Genomic DNA, 6,453 nt, shown 5'->3' on the forward strand with positions numbered 1-6,453 from the left:
TCACGACAGATCATCGCTGTTATTTCCATTAAAGGGAATAAAACTTAAGCCATTCCATGGGTACAATGGATATTAATCTCAAAAAGGTACATTTAAGATAGAAATTCAGTCTAAAACATTACAAGATCGAAATCCTAACTATAATAACTAGTTTTTTTTTTTTGTTTGTATTAAAATGGATCATGTTTTCCTTCATTTTTGGTTAAAACAAATATCCTTCAATCATTCTCCTAATTGTTGAGTTCTAAACATGGACATCATCCACTTTTACACGATGTTCGGGAGAAAAAATAGGAGGTGGATGAAATTTAGGTAAAGAAAATTGAAGTGAAGAAAAAGAGGTGAACACATTGATTTTCCTTTACATTGATATTCCGTTAGAAGAGTGGAAAGTGAAGGTGAAAAGAAGATGAAGAATAGAAATATAGGTTTTAAAGATAAGTTCAAAAACATAATGCGAATCGGTCATTTTGTACAAGTATTAAAAACTTTTTTTAATTAATTCCTTTTTTTTACAGGGAAATATCATTTTGTCTTCTTCCTCTCCAGTTGCTTGGTTTGGTTCAACGAAAAAAGGAAAAACTCTCGATCCATTTATATACCCTCATTTCATCTCTCTATCTCCTTCACCACACTCGCAAAACTCGTTACAGGAAAACATCGAAAAATGGAGAAGATCGAGCACACAACGGTTCGCACCAACGGCATAAACATGCACGTGGCGTCCGTCGGCGACGGCCCCGATACGGTCCTCTTCATCCACGGCTTCCCGGAGCTCTGGTACTCATGGCGCCACCAGATGGTGTCCCTCGCGGCCCACGGCTACCGCGCCATCGCGCCCGACCTTCGGGGCTACGGCGGCACCGACGCAACGCCGTGCACGGAGTCATACACGGCGTTCCACGTGGTGGGGGACTTGGTGGGGATGCTGGACGCGCTGGGGATCGGGCGGGTGTTCGTGGTGGGGTGGGGCACGACTTTGGGGCGGTCATCTCGTGGCACTTGTGCCTGCTCAGGCCCGACCGGGTGAAGGCGTTGGTGAACACGAGCGTCACCTGGTTCCCAAGGAATCCGGAGAGGAAGCCCGTTGAGACGACGAGGGCGATGTTCGGAGATGATTACTACCTTTGCTGGTTTCAGGTGAGGAAAGGACCGATATTGAATAGTCGAGATCTGACTTGGCTTAGGGCTTGAACATTTTAATAACCCGCAACTTTGAGTCGTTGCTACAAAGGAAACGTGGATCACACACCATGCCAGCTTGAGTTGAAGCTCAAAATCGAATTTAATAAGTATTTCTATAAAGACATAGTTCAGATGTAGCAAAATTCGACCATTATGCTTATGATGAGTAGAATCAGAGTAATTTCTCAAGTAGCTCACTGGTAACTCGACTCGTTCCCACCTTTTTGTGGTCAGCTTTTGTTGTTGGTAGGGTACAAAGTCGATCTTAATTACTTTCCCGACCATGGTAATCTTTTATACTTACTTGGTAGGAACCTGGAGTGGCTGAAGAGGACTTTGCAAGAGCCGATACCGCCAAACTCATGAAGCTGTTCCTCACAAGCCGTGACCCGAGCCCATTCATCGTCCCTAAAGATGTAGGGTTCTCAGGATTGACCAAACTATTCGAGGACCACCAGGTTGACTTGCCCCCTGGGCTGACCGAGGATGACATCAGCTACTACGCCGCCCAATTCAGCCGGACCGGTTTCACCGGAGGATTGAACTATTACCGCTGCTGGGACTTGTAAGTTTCTCTCCCTAAGCTTATCTTGTGCTCTCTTACAGTTTGAACGTTGAAGATGTGGTACTGATAAAAATTTGAACAACACTGCCTCGGGTGTGCGATCTGGCTTGAGTTATGGCGAAAGGTTATAAGGTAGAAATCAAAACCGTAAATTCATATCGGGTTTGAGTCATGTTCCTCCATACCATCGGCAATTGCCACCTCCGAATATGTTCACTTCACATTTCCCCAATGTTCAAGTAGATGGATTTATGAGGAGGAAAGCACTGGAACGTTTAGCCTAAACAGTGCTCGCAACATAACGCAATGGCTAATTTATCTAATTTAGTATCTAATATATTATAGTGGAAGTGACTTTTGAACATTAAATGCATTCAATTTGATGGAGAAGATTGTCATATTTTCAAAATAAAATCTCAAGATTTTTAATGAAAAGTAAAGGTTAAAGGAAACCTGAGGCTATGCGAAACATCATATAAGGATTTGAAAAAATAGAATATAACAGTAAAACGATTGTATTACACATAACATATCTTCTGTGACAGAGAAAATATAGACAATTATTAACGTGAATCAATATCATGAGATAGAGCTTAATAGGGCATCCTTTGGTTCAATCCCATACAAAATGTAGTAAAATATAAGATGAGAGTAAATCGTACTTAATTAAAGAGTAACGGTTGCATAAAAAAAATGAAAGAAATAGTCGTGTTAAATTTAATAAAATGTCTAATTATAAAGAAAATAGGACATATAAGATATTTGATACTATTAATCAAAGCGATATCTTAGTCCATTTTGATCGCTAATAAACTCCTTTATGGACTCAGAAGCAGGGAGCTATCGGCGCCATGGGACGGAGTGCCGATCGAAGTGCCGACGAAGTTCATAGTGGGGGACTTGGACCACATCTATCACATCCCCGGCGCGAAGGAGCACAACCACGGCGGTGGGCTCAAGCGGGCGGTGCCCAACTTGGAAGAAGTGGTGGTGATGGAAGGAGTGGGTCATTGCCTCCAGCAAGAGAAGCCTCAGGAGATCACTGCTCACATTCATGACTTCTTCAAGAAATTCTCGTCCCGGTGATCTAGCAGTGTCTCAAGTTGTCCCTCGCGATGGTGTCCATCGTTTTTGCCCACGTTGATACCCACCGTGGACAGTAAATGGGGACGAGAATAATAGAATTAATAAAAAGTTTAATCCATTCATTATCCATTCCGCAATTACGAACTAAAGATGATCAAAAATGAAAATCGAAAATAGAAACTGGGAAAATCCTTTTATAAGCTTTTGTTTCTGATTTTTCTGAAAGCGTGTGCGCACATATGGTGGATACTGATTACGTACTAGAACTATTTTTTCAGTCTCGTGCATTGCACCTACTTAATTTCATAATTTCTCAATAAAAGAAGACATCATATAAAAACAAAAAGTGCGTTTAAAGACTTCAAATATGAAAATACTTCTTTTATCATCCTAATTATGATGATCCATTTAAAATTCTTTTTTTGCTAGGCAAGTGAAGATTACATTTATAATATCACTTAACCTTTAATGCAATAAACAAGCTCGGCAATACATGGCTTAAAAAAATGGCGAGATGGACAAAAGAAGAGGAGAAAAGAACAGTAAAATGTCAATAGATGTTGCTATCGCGATTTACGAAGAAAAGCATAGCATAACCTCACTCCAGACCAACATTAGTTAATTCTTGTGTGAATTTAATCTGCAAAAGTACCCAAAGAAAGTTTGGTACTGTCAGATTTGAACTTAGGGCTATTTTATTTGTTTGCCATATTTTCGCTGGGTGATTATGGAATTATTACGGTAAAGCCGGTCTAGTAATTAGGGGGCGGCCATTCGGTCACCTATGATGCTAGGATCAATAGGTCAAGAATGGGTTGTGCCGGAGTCTATCCATCTCTAACATGTTTGGAATTTTCAAAACTCTATATACATGCAGAAGAAAAATGCTATTCCCACTCCAAACAGGACATAACTTTTACTTGTTCAAATGACAATTAAGGTAAAGCAGAGTTAGGATCAATGAATCTATTTATGATAAACTGATCCTGTACAGCTTCTAATGTGCTTTGCACTATATAACAGAGAGTGAAACCACTTTGCTTAACAAATTCTATCAAATTTTCTTCCCATTAGAAAAGTTTTCATTATTACAAGGTCCTCTCGCTCATACACGCAGACACGCACACAAAAAAAGGTTTTAATCGGGATTTGCAAGAACGAAGAGTCCTCAATCTAATTACTATTGGGGGGAAAATGATACAATGAACAATCTGAACGTCTATATATTTAAGTCGAAAGTGAATTTTATCTCACTTTTAAATTTTTATTTAACCCTCATTGACGAATCATCTTAATATTGCAATGCATTTTAACTTTAAAGAGAAAGAGATGGAACTAATAAGAAAAAAAATAAAACAAGTAAAAGGCTAAAGACAAAATTCAATTATCATTTTTCACTAAATATTACTCTTAGTGAAATTCTTGAATATTAACCAAGAAGTAGGGGTATAAAAAAAGCCCGCCGGCCCAGCCCGACCAGCGTTGGCCCAGCCAGCCCTAAAATTTGGTGTATTTTAGGGTTGGGCCTTAGTCTTTTTCGAATAGGGCTTTTAGACGTGGGTTTTATTAGCGTTGGGGTTGGGTCGGGCCTGACCCACTGACACCTTGAGACTACCCACAAATCTCCCCCCCTCTATCTCCCCTTCTCTCTCCTCTCTCTCTGCGTGACCGAACCCTAGATCTAAGGTAACAGCAGCACCGTTCTTTAGCTGTCTGGAGCACAAGCGCCCCTTTTCTGGTGATGCCCATATTGTCCTCACGCTGCTTGCCCTGTTCCTGTTCCCTCCTCCGTCGCTGCTGCCGACTTCAACCTTTCTGTTCACCGGTCTTCTTCTTCTTCTTCTTCTTCTTCTTCTTCTCTCTCTCTCTCTCTCTCTCTCTCTCTCTCTCTCTCTCTCTCTCGTACCTCCTGACCTGCTCGTTACAACCAGAAGGGCAAATCCGTCAGAAAGTTCCAATCTCGCCTCCTCCGCCGGCTTGACGGCGTCGGCGGTGGCGCAATTGTACGAGGCAGGTGGTGTTTGGTGGATTCAACGACGATTACTATGCTAGCTTAGCTTTTTTTTTCTAGCTATCTTTCAATGCCCGAAATGCCCTCAAGAACCTCCTCCTCCTCCTCTTCTTTTTTGGTTTCCTTGTTGGATATGCTGTGGTGCGGTTATCGTGGCCGGTTACGATGTACTTACTCTTCCCCTCTCTCTCTCTCCTTCTTCTTTCGCTCCCCATCACCCAATCACCATTGCCAGAAAAGCAACCTCCCATCCCAGGAGCTTGCGATTGCCTCCACGCTTCCAAGGTGGTTCTTGTCCCCGGAGCTTTCGGGCCCGAGACCCTCGCCTTCAACCCAAGCGGCAGGGGCCCATACACCGATGTCGCCGACGGCCAAGTCCTGAAGTGGGAGGGCAACGATTGTGGGTGGGTCGACTTTGCTGATCAATTGAACTCAACAAGAGATATATCTTTCGGCTGAAAATGAAGAAGAGAGCGACGAAACCGAGAGAGACAAAGACAGCTCTCTCTCTCTCTCTCTCGCGCTGAAAAATAAAAGGGGAAATTTCAATTAAGAGGGGAAATTTCAATTAAGGACCTAAATGGGTCTCTTTTCTCAAAAAATGATTTCAAGTGGACAATGTCTCAATTAAGAACTCAAAGTGCCAAAATCAGTCTCAAATAAAGACCCCATGTCGCCCGCCGGCGAGCGTGAGACATTTCCAATGCCGGAATAGGGGCAATTTTGTCTTTTTTCTTTTCTTTTCCTTTCTTTTTTCTCTCTTTCTTCTTGTGGCCATCGCCGGCAACGTCTGCTGGCCTCATTCGAGGGCCGCCTTCGCCGGCGTCGGGCGAGACACTTCGCTTGGGCTGGCGAGGGCCGCCCTCGGCCTTGCCGGCGTCGGGCGAGTGTCGCCCTCGCCTAGGCGGGCAAGGGCGTTCCTCGCCAGATCCGACGAGGGCAAGGGTGGCTCTCGCCAGCCTAGGCGAAGGCGGCCGTCGCCCGACGCTGGCGAACGTCACCGGCGATGGCCACAAGAGGGAAGAGAGAAAAAGAAAAAAGGAAAAAAAGAAAGGAAGAGAAAAGAAAAAGACAAAATTGCCCCTATTCTGGCGCCAGAAATGTTTCACGCTCACCGACCGGCGAACATTTGGCTGGCCAGCGAGATGGGGTTCCTATTTGAGACTGGTTTGGACACTTTGGATTCTTAATTGAGACATTATCCACTTGGGATCCTTTTTTTTAGAAAAGAGACCCACTTTAGGTCCTTAATTGAAATTTTCCCAAAAATAAATAAAACCTGGCCCGACCTGACTCGACCCTCTCTTGGGGGTATATGCTGAACAGGGTCTCGGGGCGGGTCAAGCACAACCCTATAAATTTCTGGTCGAGTAGGATATCATGAAAGTTCGACCCGACCCGACCTTTAGTCATGGGGGAGGGTTTGAACTAGTCTCACCCTCCCCTCTCTCCCTCTTATTGATTTTGTTTGTGTTTTTTTGTTCTTTTCTTGTTTCTTCATTTCTCCCAATTTAGTTTAGATTTGAGAGTTTGAACTCTTCATATCTAATTCTATATTTGGGAGCTATCATCTCTCAATATGCTTTTAATTCTGAAAGTTATCCTC

General features: G+C 43.1%; 1 pseudogene; it reads left to right on the forward strand.

Annotated features, from left to right (window-relative positions):
- Positions 1 to 606: 606 nt before the first annotated feature.
- LOC115673557 (uncharacterized) lies at positions 607 to 2,963 on the forward strand (annotated as a pseudogene).
- Positions 2,964 to 6,453: the final 3,490 nt, after the last annotated feature.

Source organism: Syzygium oleosum, unplaced genomic scaffold (genome assembly GCF_021117445.2).
Source record: "Syzygium oleosum isolate NSW1041296 unplaced genomic scaffold, Sole_v2.1 Sole_v2.09, whole genome shotgun sequence".
Classification (NCBI taxonomy): Eukaryota; Viridiplantae; Streptophyta; class Magnoliopsida; order Myrtales; family Myrtaceae; genus Syzygium; species Syzygium oleosum.